At 41.4% G+C, this 20304-nt stretch overlaps 1 protein-coding gene across 7 annotated transcripts in view; it reads right to left on the bottom strand.

The window, feature by feature from the left end:
• Window positions 1–20304, bottom strand: part of AFF2 (ALF transcription elongation factor 2) — a 392916-nt gene that overhangs the window by 171253 nt on the left and 201359 nt on the right. The gene's annotated exons all lie outside the window — the stretch shown is intronic.

The raw sequence follows: 20304 nt of genomic DNA, 5'->3' as shown, positions 1-20304 counted from the left end.
TTCCCTGAGATTTGAAAAACTCTTAGATCTGTATGTGCTCACATATCACACTTCTTAACTGCTCCCTAAAATGTAAAGGGAGAAGGAGATCCTAAAATAACTCACTTCCATTCAATTTATAAATTGCATTAATTAAATTCTACATTTCCAGCAGTGTGCAGCCCAGGTTCTAATGCAAGATCTAATTAAAGAAAACAGGAAAGTTGGAAACACACACAAAAAAAACCACATACAAACCCCACCGCCACCCCCACATACCGAAATACTGGAATTGTAACACAGAAATGTAACTGTTTAGCCTCAAATTAATGAGGCACTCTGCTAAGCAAGAATGTCCATAAATCCCTAATGAGGATTTTAAACACATTAAAACTTCCTAATACAAAGTGTTTGCCTTTGTTTTTATCCAATAACAAATAAGCCAATAATTTTATGCCTCTAAATGACACTATTAACTGTCATGGCATGTTTTATTTGACAATAGCTCTATTCAAATACAGTAAAAACCAATTAATTTGCTTGCTGTGAAATGCTTCTTGATAGCTTTTATGGTTGCTGTTCCCCCTGCCCTGTTCTCAAGGAAATGTAAATAGGAGGTCAGTAGAGTGCCTGGTTTCACTTTAAAGCACAGGGCAATAAGCTATAGATTTTCTATTCAGTTTGCATTTCAAATGAATGGTAAGATAACCTCCAATTTTTGGAGGGTCACGCAACATACAATGTCACCCTGATAAGCAAAGAGTTTCAGAGTAATCATTTTACGACCTGTGAAATAGCCAAATATTTGAGATGTGATCCTTGCAAAATTACCACTTGGCTCTCTCTTTAAACAACAGCCAGCAATTGAGTGCTTAGCCTCTATTCGTTTCCTACCACTTCCCACGCTCTGAAAATGCAAAGCATAAAATCTGTCATTGCAATATTAGTGTATGACAAAGGTGGTCAACCTTTTTGGTCTGGCAGGCCAGATCTTTATCTCTCACCCCCACACTATGGGCTAGCTTTTGACAGCTGGGTGGGGCCACCCACCTGCTAATCATCTGGTGTTATGGTGATGTTAGGCAACTGGTAGGTGGTTGGTCTCCCCCACCTGTAAAATTGGACTGGCAAAGCAGTACCCAGCAGGGCTGAAATCCACCCCCCAGCCACCAGCTGATGTCACCCCAAAGCAGCTAGGCTGGGAAGCAGCTTGCAGCTATGGAGGGCACTCACAACTTTCTCCATCTTCCATCCAGTCAAGTATTGGACATATCAAGGTTCAAGGATATATTCCGGGCAAAGCACTCTGGAAGGGCACAGAGCAGGGATGGTGAGAAGTATGGATTTGGAGAGTCTTGAGGGTCAGATATAGAGAGCCCTGGAGGACCTCAGTTTGTGAACTGACTTGGAGTGGCTTTCCAGGGTTTCAGGAAATAGTCTATACTAATCCTGTCTTGAGAAACCAGGGTTTGAGACTGGGACCTTCTGCATGCAAAGGTAAATATTCTACAAATGAGATCCGTCCAACACACTCTGTGTCAGATCTCCTTTTTCCCTTTTGTGGTTGCAAGGCAAAATCTGGAAGAAGAAACAGAGCTATGGTTTCCACTTGCTATGTAAAGACAGTCGCCTCACTGTAATAGCAGTGCTATTTGTTCTTTATTTTGATGAGGATTTTACATATGGAAAATAAAATCAGCATTGAGCACTTTGTGGCAGATTATTGCTACATGTCTTCTTACATTGGTTTGGGTGATTTTATAGTGGCAATGCTCTCTGTGAATGAAATAAGAGGGCTTTCACCTGATTATAGAAATGTTGATTTGAGTTTTAGTTGGCTAATCAATTAAATTTGCAGCAATTTGGGTATGAGTAAAAATAATGGCTGTGAAACAAAAAGCATTCCTTCATGCTTTTGAAAAGAATAATTCCATCCTGCTGGGGAGCTAAAGAGGAACACCTCTTTTAAGATGGTGCTTGCCACCTGCAGTTTATTGTTTATATTGATTAGACACAATGATTTTGTGTCTTTGTATTTTAAATTCTGGTGCCCACTTAATCTAGGCACCTTTCTAGTCAATCAAATGAGTTTTTAATTAATCTCACTAAGGTAATCAATTAAATCAGGAGTGGTGAACCCCTCGCGGTTCCCTTTGACCACTTATTTTGCCAGTGCTGAGTATAATTGCCTTTAAACTAGACACAGTGCTGGGCTTGGCAGAGAGGTTTAAAACTCTCTGCTCAGTCTACTGCTGCAATGGAAATTTGAATCATGAAATAACCCCCTCTTCACTCATCAGATGATCTATCTCATGACCATGGAGTGGGCAATTTGAATCTCCATCAGACTGCTGGAGTGAGAAGAGAGGCTTGAACCTCTTTGCCTAGCCTAGTACTGCAGACTAGTACCTCACACTGATGAGCAGGAAGTGGGTAGTAGCAGCCTCCTCAGTTGATCTGCATGGGGGTTATTCTCTCTCTTTCTCTTCTTGTCCTGTAGATGTGTGCCCTGTGGTGTGGGCATGTAAGAGTGTGTTTGTACCGTGGTGTGGTCACACCCACCACAAGATTGCTGTTGAAGGTGTGGCTGCTGGAGGATCACAGCCAAGGGGAAATGAGAACCTCTGGTCAAAAAACCAAACAAATATTCACCACCCTGAATTAAATGATACCACCCATCCATTACATCAAGTAATATGAAGCAGCCACTTTGTGATACAGATAGGGATGTTGGAGAACTGCATGAAAAACATAAACGAGCAGAAATTGCAAATATCTACTTAGTCCTGAATGGAAATGTCCTGAATGGAAATTAATCCAGCATTTATGATTGGTACTCACTGCTGCTGTTGTTGCTTTCATTCCCCAAAGATAAGTAATTAGATTACGCTCCTCTCCTATATGCATTGTGTTTCCTTTGCATTGGAATGAATAGGTGGAATGATGGCAATGGACGTGGAACATAACTAACTACATAAATTACATAAGCTATGCAATTTTGCCAGTGGGTTGAATAATGTACTTTTTGGTGGAAGATGAACTGCAGTGGAACAGAAACAATGCTGTGTGAATATAGGAGAAGAAGGCTATCGATGGCTACTAGTCAAGGTGTCTATATATTTCCTCCTGCAGCAGAGGCTGTATGTAGGAGATTATGAGCAAGAGAGTCTGATTGCATTCAGGGCCTGCTTGTGAGCTTCCCATAGGCAACTGGTTGCTTTTGTGGGAAAATAATGCTGAACTAGCCCGACTTTTGCTTTGCTCCAGCAAAGCATTTCCAGAAGAAAGCATCTTCTTGCTTTCTTATATTATTGGGGGTGGGCTCATTTTTCCTTTTCTAAATCTGTGTGACATTTGGAAGCAAGCACCAATTTGCATTAGGGTAGGGATGAATCATATTTGTTTTACTTGTGGAATGTCAATGTTTGCCAATGCAAATATTTCAAAAAAAGGAAACTAAGGAATTCACTGAATCTCTTTGCCTGTGTGCCTAATTGCTGCTGGGCCAGTCAAAGAAGATCAGCAGTCCCTTCCAAAATCCACTGAGGACAGAGTGCCAAGTAGTTCTTTTTTGGCACAGATGAGGTGAGTTCACCAGACACACGACTGTGACAAATCTAAGATTGTAAAAAAGCTCTTTGCAACTCTATTGGAAAGCCTTCCAGCTATTGGGCTGTCCAGAGACAGATTGGTTTTTAAGTGGAAATCCCCATTTATATCAAAAGAGGTTTCAGCTGGCAACATCCCTCCCCCTCTGTTTTTTGCTGGAAAACTTTGAAAAATAGACTGCAAAATGCAAACCAATTCCTATGCAGATGTCTCTGAGCAGTTGAAGGCTGCTTTAAATCTGTGTTAAAGGGGATTAAATTAGATAACCAATGTGACAGAAAAATGCAAAGGTATGGGACCCTGGGTAATCGCCCACTTTACCACCTGGCATGGGGGGGGGAGGGGGTTGCAAACATGCTACCCTCACTGCCAGTAATGTGGGTTCTTCAGAAACATTTGTATTGAGATAGTTGTTTCCTCAAGAAGTGGTAATTTGCAAATGAGACTCAGTTGCACTGAAAAACTTTCAGTTTGCACTGAAAATTTTTAGATGCCCTAGGGAGTGGCCTAATTTTAGAATGTTTATTTTACTTCTATTTTAGTAAACAAAACTAAACACTTTGAAACTACCAAGCTTGCGTTATATTGTATTTGGCATCCATTATATTGTATTTGGCATACATTCTTTGTTACTAATGAACTTATGAAATGGAAAATATTCCATGGGAAATTAAAAAATTGGAAGAAATGCCCCCCCACCCCTGCTTCACTGCAGGTGAAGAAAACTGCCTCTCAGCTGTGTAAACTGGTCCTTCAAATACCCTTAGAATCAGGGCTCTTGTTTGCTAGAAACAGCTCTCTTGGAGGCAAGAACCAAGGAGACTGCATATGCAACCATAATGTCATTTCAGTTGTAGACATTCCAAACATTTAGATCTACATCACTGCCAGGATCACAACCGTTATATTGAAGATGCAATCTTCAAGAGGGGGATGCAACCAGGCATATCTGAAAGCTCATCTTATATGTTGCTCATCACCCTTAAACTCTCTTTAATCAATGCACAAATGTAAATAAGACCGGGGGAGGGGGGAATATGGGTTTCATTTGATCTCTAGCATCTCTTTAAAAATAAGAAATAAGCATCTCAATGTTCTTAGAAGAGATTCCAGTAGATGTCTCGACTAATATATCCGGGGGGGGGGGGGGAAGGATTTTCTTTCACTCTTCTTTTTTACATCTATCACCTAATCCAGATGCCCCTCCCCTTTTTAAAGATTGGGCTAACACCTGACATTGCTTCACTTGTGACCTTTTTCATCTGTCAAAACAGACAGGTTTTTATCCTGCCAGAGTCAACCCATAGCCTCAAAAGGTGCCGTGCCAAAGCGTTAATCCATTCTGCTAGACAGTCATTGAAATTATAATTCAAAGTTCAACTTCCTTTAGCATTTCCTGTTGAAATATTTTTGGTATCTCAGGGCAGAAAGTTGAAATCTGGTTCCTTGCAGAGACTGCATCTCATGCCTCTCTATAAATGTTGGCCGTGAAAATTCCTTATTGTTGGAGAGATCAGCAGATGCTGGCTCCTATTAATTTTCTTTCCCCAACTGCTGCTCACTTTGAGAAGCCTTTCTTTTACCTTAGGATGCTGACCTGCTGCTGGACCCCATCAAGAACAGACAAGAAGAAGACACTGATATATTAGGCAGCTGGGAATTCCCAATAGCAGCCTTGGCAGACTTTCCTATTTCCATTCTTTTTGACTGATACTGTAAACAAAATAAAGCAAAGTTTGTAGGGAAACCACAGAACTGGAAGCTGTTTGAGCTCCAGATGTAAATGGGCCAATGCATTCTTTGCTAAACTTGCAAAGAGCCTCACAAAACATTTTAAGATGCCAGTCTGTGTGCTCATGCAGAACAGTGCTTGTTTACTGTAGGTTCGGATGTAAGAAAGCTTTGTATTCCATCCCATCATTTGTTTGCCACATACAGCAATGTTTCCATTCCACTGCAGTTTACCTTCTGCCCAAAATAGCACCATTTGTCTCTCTGTCCACTGAGACAAAATTATGCGACTTATGAAATTAATTATGTAGATTGCATTCATTACATTGCTATTGTTTTATTGTACCCCACTCATTTCAGTACTGACTGTATTCACTGGGTTGATTTCTGTTATGAACATGGGACGAATAAGCAAACACCATCAATTTCTGCCCCGATTTTCTGTTTTAATCAGACCTCTGATATCCCCAAGTGTAGGCTACAAAAGATGAGTTAGCCCTTTTGGGGGAGGGGGTAGAGCCTCTCAGTACATGGCAAGGCTGGGTTGCAGGAAAGGGAACATAGGAAGTTGGCCTTATGCCAACTCCGACTGCCTAGCTTGGTATGGGCTACACTGGCTGGGTTTCACACAGCGGACATGTTGGAATTTGAACCCGGGACTGCAAAGCTGGCAGTCAGCCTCTGAGCCCTTCCCATGTATGAAGTGGGACAAGAGACAGGAACCATGAGACAGGACAGTGGTCAGAACTGATGGGTAAGGCAAGAGCAATGGCAAACCAGGAAGCAGGATCAATGATCAATGACCATGTGAGGATACAGGAGGTCACCACAGCTCATGAAGATCCTGCTGTTCAAGAAAGGCTCAGCTGGAAAAGGAAGTCTTTATATACGCATCCCTGCCCAGGAAAAAACCAATGCCCAGCCTGGATTGGATTGGAGAAGCCAAACTAGACCTGGAAGGTTATAGCCGGGTTCACCACATGGGGCAGCATTCAAGAGTTGGAAATGGCCTAGGTAAACAGGTAGCCAACCAGTTGAGTTGCTGTTTTCAACATGCTGCTACACCATCAAAAGTTGTTGAAAAATCTACAGGCTTGGTTGGGCGTGTGTTCTTTTCACCAATGCTCTTTTCACAAATGTATGCAGTTTACTCATACTTTACCTTAGCAGATGTGTTGTCATACATATTGCTTGGCTAGATTGCAAAATGTGGGGGAGTGTGAATACTGGAAGGATGGCTGTGGTTTGGTATGCTCAGTGTTTGAGAATGTGTGAGTGATCTGGATTCGGCTTTAAATGAGAAATGGAGCAATTTTCTCCCCTATCCCTAGAATAATAATAATAATAATAATAATAATAATAATAATAATAATAATTTATTTGTACCCCGCCCTCCCCAGCCGGAAGATGATGTTAGGGGCAGCTACCCACACTCTGTGGGTCTCCAGCCTAATTCTCTTCATCAGCACTAAGCAGCATTGCCATTTATTCAGGGAAGTTGGAAGTTTGTTTTCCAAAACATCTGGAGGGCACCGGGTTGGGGACAGAGTGAACAGAGTGTTTGAAGCTCTCTCTCTCTCTCTTTTTTTACCTTTCTATGGCAGAAAGGCTTGATTTTTCTCTTTCTTTGAATGTCTAAACTGTGCAGCTTGGATGCTTTGTCTCCAGGGTAAATAAATTCATCTTTGGGTATTATTGGTAAACTTCTTAAAATGAAATCAAAAGAAGGCTGATAAGAATGAAACATATTTTTTATATTACAAAGAATATGAAAAGGTAGAAGAGAATGAGCTAATCTTTAATAGGCCGAAAGCGGGAAAATATCTGTCATGTTCTGAACACCTGACAAGGAGAAATGGTGGCATAAATTATTCCTTCACAACTGATGAGGCTCCAAGACTTAATTCCATGCATCATGGCAAGATAACACACAGTCTTGTGCAGCTGACTCCCATAAATGCTTGAGGAGACAAGATTCTTCTAACATTCATTTGGCAATTAAAAAAAAAGTTTGCAAACATTCTGCACAAAATCATTCAAAGCGCTCTCTCTCTCTCTCTCTCTCTCTCTCACACACACACACACACACAAACACATAGACACACACACACACACAGAGAGAGAGAGGGGGGGGGGACCAGAGTCGTTCGGCAATCAATACGCCTCCCCAATGAACTTTGGAACTGCTGCTCTGTGGCGAGAAGTAAGGGTCTCCTAACAACTCTCTGCACCTGTTACAAATTACAGTTGCCAAGTTTCTTTGCACAAGTCATGACTGTTTAAAATAATATCACAGTGCTTTAAATGTATGGTGTGGATTTGGCCACACAGACACACACAATTAAAAACACATCCACTAATTGCAACTGGTGCAATATTTAGAAGGGAACTTTGAAATCATGTGGTCTAACCCCCTGCTCAATCTAGGAATCTTGCAACTACAGATGGCTGTCCAACCTTGGCTCACTACCATCGAAGGAAGACCATTCCACTCTAAGAATCCTTTAAATTTTAGAACTCTTCTCCTTAATGTTTAGCCAAAATCTGCTTCCTTGAAGTTTCCACCTATTAGTAAGACCTGTCGTAGTAACAATGATGGTAACAACAACTATAATTATAGTATCAACAACTATAATTATAGTAACAAGGAGAAGCTAAATCCAATATTTTATGAACATAATAACAAGGCAGACCTCCTTTGAAAGGTGGTTCTGGAGAGTTGGCATGAGCACCAAAAAACAGGTCTCCTTTCACCTATCTCCATAAAAGAGTAATCCAAAACTTTGATTGCCACCAACTGCAGATGGGGAACTCAGCAATGAAGTTGAGAATGTGAAGCTTGTGGTCAGCCCCAATCAGCTGATTGGCGGTAGCATCAAATGCATCACCCTGATGTCATAGGGATGTCAGATGACTGACAGGTGGTCATGTCACACAGTATTACTTTATTCACAGCCACACCAGCATTTGTGAGTCAGTCCTCACATGGGCTACCCTTCCATCCCTTATCAAAGTGACATGGAGCAAGACCATGAAGAAGTCCTATTTGGCAACTACTATGTGATAAGCCACTGGAAAGCTATCAAGGTACTTCTCTTTGCTCCGATCAGATGATCAAACAGTGGGCCAGTCAATAGTTAGTTAAATTTGCATCCTTGCTGGACATCGTGGCAGAAAAACCAATCCAGTGCAGATGAGTTTGTGCTCTGATAAGTCACTCTTAATGCTTGGCAAATCAGTCTATTGTCAAAGTACTTCTTTGTCAAAGTACTTCTATTAAAAAGTGGGCTTACACCAAACTTTAACCCACCAAAAATGTTCAAAGCAAACAAGGGGGTGTTGTTGTTGTTTAGTCGTTTAGTTGTGTCCGACTCTTTGTGACCCCATGGACTTTCCAGTGAGCACTCAGGGCTGATTTCCTTAAGAATAGATAGGTTTGATCTTCTTGCAGTCCATGGGACTCTCAAGAGTCTCCTCCAGCACCATAATTCAAAAGCATCAATTCTTTGGTGATCAGCCTTCTTTATGGTCCAGCTCTCACTTCCATACATCACTACTGGGAAAACGATAGCTTTAACTATATGGACCTTTGTTGGCAAGGTGATGTCTCTGCTTTTTAAGATGCCGTCTAGGTTTGTCATTGGTTTTTATTCCCCCTCATTTAGCTTCATCTGTTCATAGCCTGTTCTCAGCTGCTTGCCAACCAGCATCTGATGGTTTGACACATTCCTTTTTATTATTATTTTTAGGGTTGCTTCCTAATGTAATCCCAGTCTTAGGATGCCAACAACGTGAAGGGACCATCTCATTACAAAGCCAATCGGATTAGGCAATGTGAGGCTATCATGAAGCCACACTAGAGTGAGGGCAGGAAACAATGCCATCAATCTAAATAGGCATTCTGACAATGCCACATTGTCAGTTTGATTTGATTAGGTAATGATGCCACAAAGCAAAGAGAAGCCAATGCTTCTTACCTTCAGACGGGGGGGGGGGGAATCAATGTTCTCACCCCCTTGTGCCCCCCTCAGTAATAAGTAATAAGAGGGAAAATGTTCCAAGGGGGAGTGCATATGCATGGGGCAAACTCTTTGTTTTACAGTGTCTCTGTTACAGCCAAACCCTAATTTTCCATGTGCATAATGCTTTCACATTTTTCCTAACCAGGTAAATCAGCATCAGATTTAGGGCAGTGCAGGCGGTTCCCCCACAAAGGGCGCTGAGCCAAGGGGGCACAAAATTGAAATCCATAATTGAGAAGATCCCTTTGGGGGAAACAAATTTTGGTCTTACCAAAGTCCACCCCTGGGTTAACGCATACCAATCAGGAGGAAACCCACCAGAATGTAGAATATATGAAGAGGAATCTGTTACTCCCAATATAAATAATTGACCCTTCAATGTCTGAATTGATTCCCATGCTCACTTCAATGTGGCCAACAAATTATGTCAGCAAACGACATTCCTCAGGAAAAGAGTGTGGGTAAACAGAATAATGCTGCTGATGCAAACTAGTAGTTTTCTTCCCATCCGTTTTCCTAAGTAATAGCTGAATTGTTTAATCCTGGAGGAAAGCACCCATTTTAACCAGCACATTGCAAGCAATAGCCTCTGGTACTGAATATACTGCAGGAAGCCACGGCAAACAGCTTAGGAGGAGATGAAACAAAGAGAGGGTCTAATTGCCATGCAAAGCACAGCATCTCTCAGATGTGATGAGAAACGTGACTGGTCCCAGGGAAATTTCAAAATATGACCACCCAAGCATAACAGAGGAGAATGGGTGAAAACCAAGCAAATGGCAACAAGGAAGGAGGGCAAGTACTGTTCTAGCTTAGTTCCTTTGATATAAATACCTAGACAGAGTGACTGCTCTCTGTTCAAAAATACATACTTCTGTGCTAATATAGCTGATACTTGTGTCTCTCTGTGTGTAATCTAAAGAGCCTGGTGGTGGATGAAATCTTAACACTTCTGGGAATGTAACTGGGTTCAGTCATTCAATATTACTTTTGCGCTAATACATAATACTATGTCATCAAACATACAGGGCACACACTAAGCTTTGGTTTTCATTTTCTCCCACATAAAATGTGAACCAAAATCGCAGCATATAGAGGATTTCTAGGGTGGGAAGGAGGATGATTCGGGAATAAACCTTTGCACTATGGCACAGCATCCACTCTGGTATATATCAGTGGAGCTTCTTAAGCAACCTGATTGACATCAGACCTGCAAATGTTTACTTAGAAGTAAGTCCAGTTGATTCCAGTGTGCCTTAGTAATGGTGCATAGGGTTGCAGTTTAAAAAACAAATGGAGGCCAGCAGGAGGTCTATCTATAGAATTATGGATGTGGCTCTGCATCCAGATGCAAAATAGTCAATGGACGGTATCCAAGTGTGTCATTGCATGGGCAGAACAACTTCTGCTCATGCAATGGAACTTCTTCTCCCTCTCCTCTCATGTGCTGTCCTACAAATCTGCTCTAGGGGTGCATCTAACTCTCTTGGAGCAAATGCAGGGAAGTTCCACTTGACAATGGCTTCATTGGTTGCTACAACCCAGTGAAATTGTTATCTGCATTGCAACTTGACACGGGGAAGGATTTCCCATCTACCTTGCAATGCAGGTGCAAATTTGATTCCACCTGCTGCCTCAGCCTATTTGTTGCATATACAAAACAACAGCAACAACAACCACAGCTGCATAAGACTTTCTCAAGAGTAGTGAACTCGCATTTCATTACTGCAGCTGAAAGACTGACAATAATGATATTAATGCCTCCTATTAGATGTTAAGCCCCTGAGCAGTATGTTGCAGGTTTATCTTTGACTAGTACTTACCATTTGGGGGCTCTCAGGATTATATCTGTAAGATTCAAGGCTGTTTTCCTGGATTAACAACCATGCCTCCAATTTGTTCATGTATACTGAGTCTATCTAATTGCTGGAGTCATAATTTTTACCGGCTTGATGCTGATGGATACCAGACAGAAAAAAACCGGGATGATCAGATATCAACAGTAATGCGCCTCACTTTCCTTGCAACTGCTGAGCATTGAAAAATGAGGTGAGAAAGGAGTCTCTAAGTAAACAGGGGCTTTCCCTTCCACTGTTTTCACTGGGTTCATTTTGCGGTTTGCACTTTTGAGTCTATAGCTCCTAGGATTGTAAGGTAAAGGTAAAGGTAAAGGTAAAGGTAAAGGTAAAGGTAAAGGACCCCTGACAGTTAAGTCCAGTCACAAACGACTCTGGGGTTGTGGCGCTCATCTCGCTTTACTGGCTGAGGGAGCCGGCATTTGTCCGCAGGCAGTTTTTACGGGTCATGTGGCCAGCATGACAAAGCTGCTTCTGGCAAAACCAGAGCAGCACACGGAAACGCTGTTTACCTTCCCGCGGAGCGGTATCTATTTAGCTCCTTGCACTTTGACATGCTTTCAAACTGCTAGGTGGGCAGGAGCTGGGACCAAGCAATGGGAGACCCCCTCGCAGGGATTCAAACCGCCAACCTTCCGATCGGCAAGTCCTAGGCTATGTGGTTTAACCCACAGGGCCACCCAGGTCCCAAACCCCTAGGATTGTAGGAAAGGTCTTATATACACAGTGGGATTCAAACCCTTTACATAGTTTCTCCAGTGAAACAAGTTGCTTAGGCTTCTGGCTTACTTATGTGCCGGAGCAGAGGAGAGGGTGTATGCCTCTTTTCCTCCTGGGTTTCCCTTCTGCTACCCTGCAAAACTGCCCTGTGAATTACAGGCTGAGTCCTTTAAAAGAGGCCCCGTGGACACAGAGTACACTTGTTTCACAGGGACTCTTTTAAAAGACTCACTCTGTACTAAGCCATTTTAAAACCTTCTTGAGAAGTGACGATGTGTAAGTGTGTTCACTGTAGAACTAACATTTCCAGAGTTGCTGATTTATGGGGAGTCCAGTAGAACTCAAGTTGTAGAACCTGCCAGTTGACTAACAGTGGGCATCATCAAGCAGTCAATTATCAAACACAGCATGAAGGAAGGAATGGGCAGATCAAATTAAGAAAGAGAGAGAAAGAGAGAGATGGAATTATCTGAAAATCTCTGTTGAGCTTATCCAAAAGGATTATTTCCCAATACCTTGACCTCAAACAGAAGAAAGTTATTGTTTTTACTGGTTCTGCTAAGAATATGAGCAATTATTGCATATTGTACACAAAAACACTCCAGGGGTTGTATTCAATGCTAGTCCTACTTAGAAATTAATGGGTCCGACTAGCTTAAGTCTAATAATTTTAGTGGGTCCTTTCTGAATATGACTAAATTGGATACAATCCCAGGTTTCCTACAATAATCAAAACAAAAGGCAGTGGACAAAGCTTGATCAGGTTGAAACAGCCAAATTCTATGCATAAATCCATTTGAAAATGATTCCTCCTCTATCCCTGGTTCTGAGTGCATTGAACAAACTTTATCATTGTTAATCTGCAGCAAAAAAACCAAAACAAACCCAAGTAGAAGCCACTTCTTGAAACCACTTGACCTCCTAGCTTATTCACTTTTATCTCCAGAATGAGTATTACACAACAGTGCCATTACTGAAGATCTGGCAGACTCTACATGAATCTTTTTTCCAGTTTGCTCTCATTTCCACACAGCTTAGCAAAATAATTGATTTACAACCCTCCCAAACCGCCAGCTGCCACAGACCGCTAGTAGATTCCCTGTCTTCTGCATTCTCTATTTTCAAGAGGCAATCATGCCTCCAGGTGAAGATTTAGGGAGCCTGTAATGCTGCACTCTGCATCCTTCTCAATAGGAAGAGGCTACCCTACCATGCGCTCCCCCCCAACTCCCAATACACATTGTTGTTGCAGTCAAAAGAGTAAGCCATCATTGCAGGATACTGTTGCTTCTAATTACAGTATTATCGAGGAATTTTCCTCGCTGGATTTCTTTTATCACTGGCTAGACTTTTTTTAGAACAACAACAACAACAACAATGGATCCAAAGCCTTATGTAGTAGCTTGCAAGGCACATCATATATTCACAGTTTGCATTAGAAGCTTAGGTGTTATTTTGGAGGCACTGATTTACTGTGTCCTTTATCATGCCATTCTAAAGGTTCAAAATTAAACCTTTCTGTATATGGTGGTGAGCATGGAATTCTGGTTAACTGGTCACCTGTAGGAAGGTCTGTAGCTCAGTAGTACAGCACCTGCCATAGCAGTATCTCCTGTCTGAAACCAGACAGCTGCTACCAGTTAATGTAAAGCTAGTCAAAGCAATGGCCTGACTCAGTATAAGGCAACTTCCTATGCTCTTGTGACAACTGAAATTTTCCTGAGCCAAACTCATAAAACCAAACAAAATTTAAATTCAGGGGCTTGTGAAATCTCACTTAAAAGAAAAAGTGAGCTTTCAAAAATCCAAATTCATCTCCCAGTTGGATTTAAATTGAGCCTACAGTTCTCAAGGGGAAAAGAAATCACACCTGAGACAGCCCAAGCTCTTGGAATCACAAGGAATATATTTTCCCAGAAGAACTGAAGTTCATCTGATAGGAGCTCTGGGGAACTCACTCGCCCATAGACATCAATTTTTATGGATTTGCAGTCTCTGAATTTCTTTGTGAAGTGGTAGGCCAAGTGAGAAAATGCATACGTAAAGGGTAAAGATGAAAAGATTTTTGAAGTGCCCAAAATATTTTATTGTTGCCTGATCCATTTCAGAGATGCATTTTGGAGACAATAAGTGCCTCTGAATACCAGGCACTGTGGATCACAAGTGGGGAGAATGCTGTTGATCTCAGATTCTGTTTGTGGCGCCTCACATGAATCTGGTTGGGCACTGTGAGAATGGGATGCTGGATTAGGTGGGCCATTGGCCTGATATCGCCAGGCTATTCTTATGTTCTTTTTTAAAGAGTGTTCCTTATTGACACCTTGCAAAGATATAGAGCTGTTTCTTTTTTCTTTCCAAATGCAGCAGTGCTACATTTTTTGCAATATATTTTTGCATGCATAGGCCCAGCAATTGAAGCTCATTTTGATCATGGAAAATGGGATGGTGTCCTTCATTGCACTTGGTTATGGGGCTGTAGATCAGACCACATGGTGAACACACAGCTTTGTCCACCAGAAGGTGAGCCAAGGGGCTCAGAGGAACAGCCTGATCTTCCACAACATTGCTCCCTAGCTATGAAAGTGGCACCACTCCATTGTACTAGATTTATGGAATTTGATCCTTTATTAAGAAGTACCGGTATGTTTATGTGTTTTCTCTGACTCCCTCAGTGAGTACAGTAAATGAAGAGTACAGCAAGATCTCTGCAAGCAATCAGGCTAATTGCTATACTGCTGGTTGTATATTGTGTGGGGGAGAGCATGGAAACATCACTTGCAAGTCTTTAGTTCTAGATATGGGCCATGCGAAGATAAAGAGGCAAGATGCATTGCTTCCCTAGGCTTGGTGATCTCATCCTTTTTAAGTAGCGCTGAGAATATGCACCCGGCATTACCAGGCTTATCGCTCTCGTTCAATGAGATTAAACTTGTAAATCTCCAGTATCTTTTCACTTTGATTCTGGGCTGCTCCAACACAGTTTACAGGAAAATAAAAAATGGGATCCTTGATCGAAACAAGAGCACCGGGGCACCATAAAACCCTTTCAATCTTCTTCATGTGTAAAAAGCAAGCTCCCGTGAGATGGACCCATTCTTCAAAGACAAATCAGCAGACAAAATAGACAAGGCCAAACAACCAGGGAACTGATCAACCTCACAATGTGTGTACCAGTTTCCGATACTCAAGAACACCAGCGCACATGTAAGGTATATATAACGTTTCTTTAGATTTAAAATTGAGATCAATTCAACAATATCAGAAAGATATTACAAGTATTTCAGACTCATTGTAATGCTGACAAGGCCTCTTTGAGGCATATCCTGTGACTGTGTCCTGTGGGGTCTTCTTTCCAGACAGAAAATGATCTCTGTGTTAACTTTGTTTTGAGGGAAAATAATCATTGATATTTGCAGATATTCACAATGTTTAAATTATGTTCTTGCAATATGAAGACTAACAAATAAACAACAAAAGTGGCTGCATCAACTGAAGTATAGTGTCCTGTTCAAGGGAAAGAATAGTATCGCTCTATTCTGCCTGGGTCAGACCACACCTGGAATACTGTGTCTAGTTCTGGGTGCCACCATTTGCGAAGGATATCGACAAGCTCAAATGGGTGCAGAGGAGAGTGACTGAGATGATCAAGGGTTTGGAAACTGAGCTTTATGAGGAATGGTTGAGGGAGATGGGTATGTTTAACCTGGAAAAGAGGAGACTGAGAGGAGATATGATAGCCATCTTCAGATATCTTCAAAGGGCAGTTACACAGAAGATAGAGCAAGCTTCTTTTCTCCTGCTCTGGAGGGTAGGACTCGAACCAATGGCTTCAAGAAAAGGGAAGAGCTGTTCAACAGTGGAACAGGCTGCCATGAGAGGTAGTGGTGGACTCTCCTTCCTTGGAGGCTTTTAAGCAGAAGTTAGATGGCCATCTGTAATGTATGGTCTAGTTGAGATTCCTTCATTGAAAGGGATTGGACCAGATGACGCTCAGAACCCCTTCCAACTCTACAGTTCTATGATTCTATGATCTACTGATTCCTCATGGTTGCACACCATTAGCTCATTTGTCAATAATCTGAAGACTGAAAGGACAAAAGACCTTTCAACATTTGAATTTATATATATCCAGTATAGGGAACCTTTATTCCTACAAATGCTGCTGAAGTATAATTCCCATAAACCCCAGCAATCATGGCCAATGGTCAGGGGTGATGGGAGTTGTAGTTCAGCAACACCGCAAGAGGCAAAGTTTTCCCTGTGCTTGGCATATTTTACAACTGTCGATCTTGTTTGCATAGCTATTATTTATTTCTTGCTTTCCTCAAGCCAAAGTACAAAATGCATTGAAAACAGCTAAAAAACCGTTGAAAGCAACACTGCAGATAACAGTGGATGAATTGAAAAACAATACTGTGCGGTCATACCTCAGGTTACAGATGCTTGAGGTTGCGTTTTTTGGGGTTACGGATGCGCCGAAACCCGGAAGTACCGGAATGGGTTATTTCCGAGTTTTGGCAGTTGTGCATGCGCAGAAGTGCTAAATTGCACTTTGCGCATGCACAGAAGTGCTGAATTGCAACCTGAGGGTGCGCAGACGCAGCGCTGTCGGTTGCAAATGTGCATCCCACATTCGCAACCCAAGTGTCCACTGTACTAAGTAGATGCCCTGGAATATATGGACTGCATATATTTATATGTATGTTAAAATTAGGATTGATGACCTCTGGTGGACATGCCCTAAGGTGAAGGTCTTCTGGGAAATGATATATAATGAGCTGAAAAAGGTATTTAAGTATACCTTCACAAAGAAACCAGAGGCCTTCCTCCTGGGCATTGTCGGCCAGAAGGTGTTAAAGAAGGATCGAACATTTTTTATGTATGCAACAACGGCAGCAAGGATTCTCATCGCAAAAAACTGGAAAACTCAAGATCTACCCACACTGGAAGAGTGGCAGATGCAGCTGATGGACTATATGCAACTGGCCGAGATGACTGGCAGAATCCGTGATCTGGGAGAAGAGAAGATGGAGGAAGACTGGGAGAAATTCAAGATGTATCTACAAAAACATTGTAATTTGGTTGAATGTTAAGAAGGATGCTAGATTATAAAAAATTGGCCACCACTAAACTAGATTTAAATTTGATGATAAGTGAGACTAAAGAAAATATAAAATTTTTTGGAAGAAGTGCTAGATTATATTTGAATGAGTGGACATGAGATTGTAAACAAGTTGATAATTTGTTTGGAAAAAATTTTTAACGATGTAAATGGGAGCGGGAGACGTGAGGGAGTCCAAAGAAGTAATGAAATTGTTGTGATAGAAGTAAGATCGTTTATTATTTGTGCATTTATATTTAAAAACTTTAATAAATATTTATAAAAAAAAATAAAATAAAATTAGGATTGATGGAGAGCCAGTGTGGTGTAGTAGTTAAGAGTGGTAGACTCGTAATCTGGTGAACCGGGTTTGTGTCTCCACTCCTCCACATACAGCTGCTGGGTCACACTTCTTTGTAGTCTCTCAGCCCCACTCACCTCACAGAGTGTTCGTTGTGGGGAAGGAAAGGAAAGGAGAATGTTAGCCACTTTGAGACTCCTTCGGGTAGTGATAAAGCGGGATATCAAATCCAAACTCTTCTTCTTCTTTTTGTTGTTAATGTGAGCCGATGTTTCTTTCTCTTTCCTTTCTTTTTCTTTCTTTCTTTCTTGCCTTGCTGCTTGTTTCATTTTCAACCCCAAACTGAAACTGGAGAGAGTCCAGGATGCGGGGGGCGGGGGCGGCGGCGCAACTCTCTTGAATTGCAAGGTTTAGCCCATAACAAACCCTTTACAATGTTTTCTGTGATTCTGTCCTTGGAGGTTTTTTTTTTTTTTTTGCCAGTATCGGACACTTACATTGCACACCATGCAGACCAAATCAATTACTTTCCAGACCAGCCACTTGAGCCAAACTAATTATAATGGGTCAGAAGTTAAGATGAGAGAGAGAGAGAGAGAGAGAGAGAGAGAGAGAGAGAGAGAGAACATATTTCCCCCACTCTTATCGGCTCTCTGAATGTGATAAACATGAAGTGAAGGCTGGAATAAGGAGCACTCTTAATGATTACACTTTATTTAAGGGTAAAAACATCAATTCTCCACCTTTTGTCTCTGTTTCCAAGATAGATGAGATGAAAGATGAACTTTGCAAGGCTTTCAAAGGAGAGCACTCAGAAGAAATCTTTTCCCTGTGATATTAATATCTGAGAAAACTATTATTTTGGAATGTGATTGCATTTCCTTCTATACCATTTTTTTACCGTTCAGTTGCATGAAAAATTATACCTAACCTGTTGGAATGGAATTCTTGACCCACTCACTGCTACATTAAAGGGTATAATTTAATGCAATCTAACTAAATTAGCATCAATTAGACAGGCTAAATTAAAGGGCATGTCACTAATAAATTTTATGCTAAACATATTCCTGATAATAAGCTTACTTAAAAAAAAAGTATAATGAAATAAGACTCTTTTAAACACTGTTGAAGTTCTAAATATGAATGTATAAAAATAATGAAATCTAGTAAGCTAATTCCATAGCTGCCTTTCATGATTGGTTCACAGCAATATTAGAACATGGTGATTAATGTGCTGTTTAAAGTAATGGGCCATATCCTGCAGTTAAGCAAAGATTCAGGCAAATGTCCCAGAGGGAGCCCTCAAGCATGAAGATCTCAAGGTGCAGACTTCCTGGAAATGGATTACAGACATGCAGTTTAAAACAACTTGGATAGCTTTAAAGAGGATTAGACAAACTAATGGAGGACAAGGCTATCAGCAGCTACTAACAGTGATGTCTATGTTACTTGCCAAAGGCATTATGCTGCTGAATACTGGTGGATGGGAATTGCAGATGAGCAGGCTGCTGTAGCATGTCCAGCTTACAGACTTTCTACAAACATCTGGTGGGCTACTGTGAGAATAAGATACTGGACTGGATGGGCCATTGGCCTCATACAGCAGGGTTGTGTTATATTCTTAGTGGGTTCTGGGGGATCCTGAGGTTCCTTAGAAGCTTATTTTATCTTCAATATTCTGGAATGTACAGAAGAAGTAGCCTTATACAAGATCAGGAAATGTTCATGGCTGCTTGCATGTAATGGTAAGCCAGACTTTCTGGTTTACCATAATTTATTATAAAGAAGCAGTACACTAATGTATGCTGATTTATCAATCCTGCTATGGTTATCCCTGGGTTGATTAGGATAAACAAACAGGGAAGCCTTTACTTCCCTTTATATATGAGAAATGGAGATTGTGGTTTCTTTCAAGCTTGTGAACATTGCTGAGCCAATGAACAGAGACTGCTTCAACACGAGTTCTGGGTCACAGCTCAAATAAACCAACCACTATTTCCCACTACAGCTTAAGGCCTCCTGATTGGCTGTCTCTGATCCTTCCAGCTTGAAAAACAGCCCCATCTGGCAACAAGTGCTTGGGTGAAGGACATTTATTCCAAGCCACCCAAAATCTGCTGTGGTGGAAATATTGGGAAAGTCACTAAAATAGATGACTACGTTGAGAAGTTTTAACGAGCACCATTCTAGACCAAAGAGCACCATCTGAACCCACTCCTTCCTCTGAAAACCGAACTAAACCACAAGTTACGCAATTTTATTTGGGCTGCCAAGAAAGCTACAAAACTCTCCCTTAGTTTGGTTCATTAACCTGTAACTGTACAAAAGCAGGAGTCAATTACGTTGCCACATCAGATGTGTGTAAAGATAATTACCCTGCAAAGAAGATGTAAGGATGTCCATAAAGGCAGTGGAATGTGACCTATTAAATCAAGCCGAAGCCTATTATGGGTCAAAAAACACATTTGCAGGGCCAATAACCTCATGGCTCTGGGCAATCTACCATGAATTCTGCAGGCATCTTTTTCAGATAAACTTGAAATCTCTCCTTTCTGTCCCTGTTTCAAAGCTCTTGCTAACTAAGTGATATTCACAAAGCAACTCTTTCTTCTACCAGTGCACAAGCATATTTTCTAGCTTCATCTAGTCTTCTGTGGCACTGATTGAGATGCTTCATTTTTTAATATTTTTTTATAATTAATTAAATGTCTATACCGCCCTTCATCCGAGGATCATCTGAGGTTTACAATATAAAAACACAAAAATGCATACCATTATAAACAACAAAAACAATACCCTTTGCTTGGCACCTGAAGGTATGTAATGAGGGTGCTAGGCAAGGCTTCCTAGGGAGAGCATTCTGCATGTGGGGAGCCAGGGCAGAAAAGGCCCGTTCTGATGTTGCTGCCCTCTGGACCTCATGTGGAAGAGGCACACAAGAAGGGACTCAGATGACTAGCATAGGGGTTGGGTCTGTCCATATGG

Source organism: Podarcis erhardii, assembly GCF_964252035.2.
Source record: "Podarcis erhardii genome assembly, chromosome: Z".
NCBI classification, from domain to species: Eukaryota; Metazoa; Chordata; class Lepidosauria; order Squamata; family Lacertidae; genus Podarcis; species Podarcis erhardii.
Note: the sequence above shows the minus strand (reverse complement) of the source record. Positions and strands in the feature narration are given on the sequence as shown.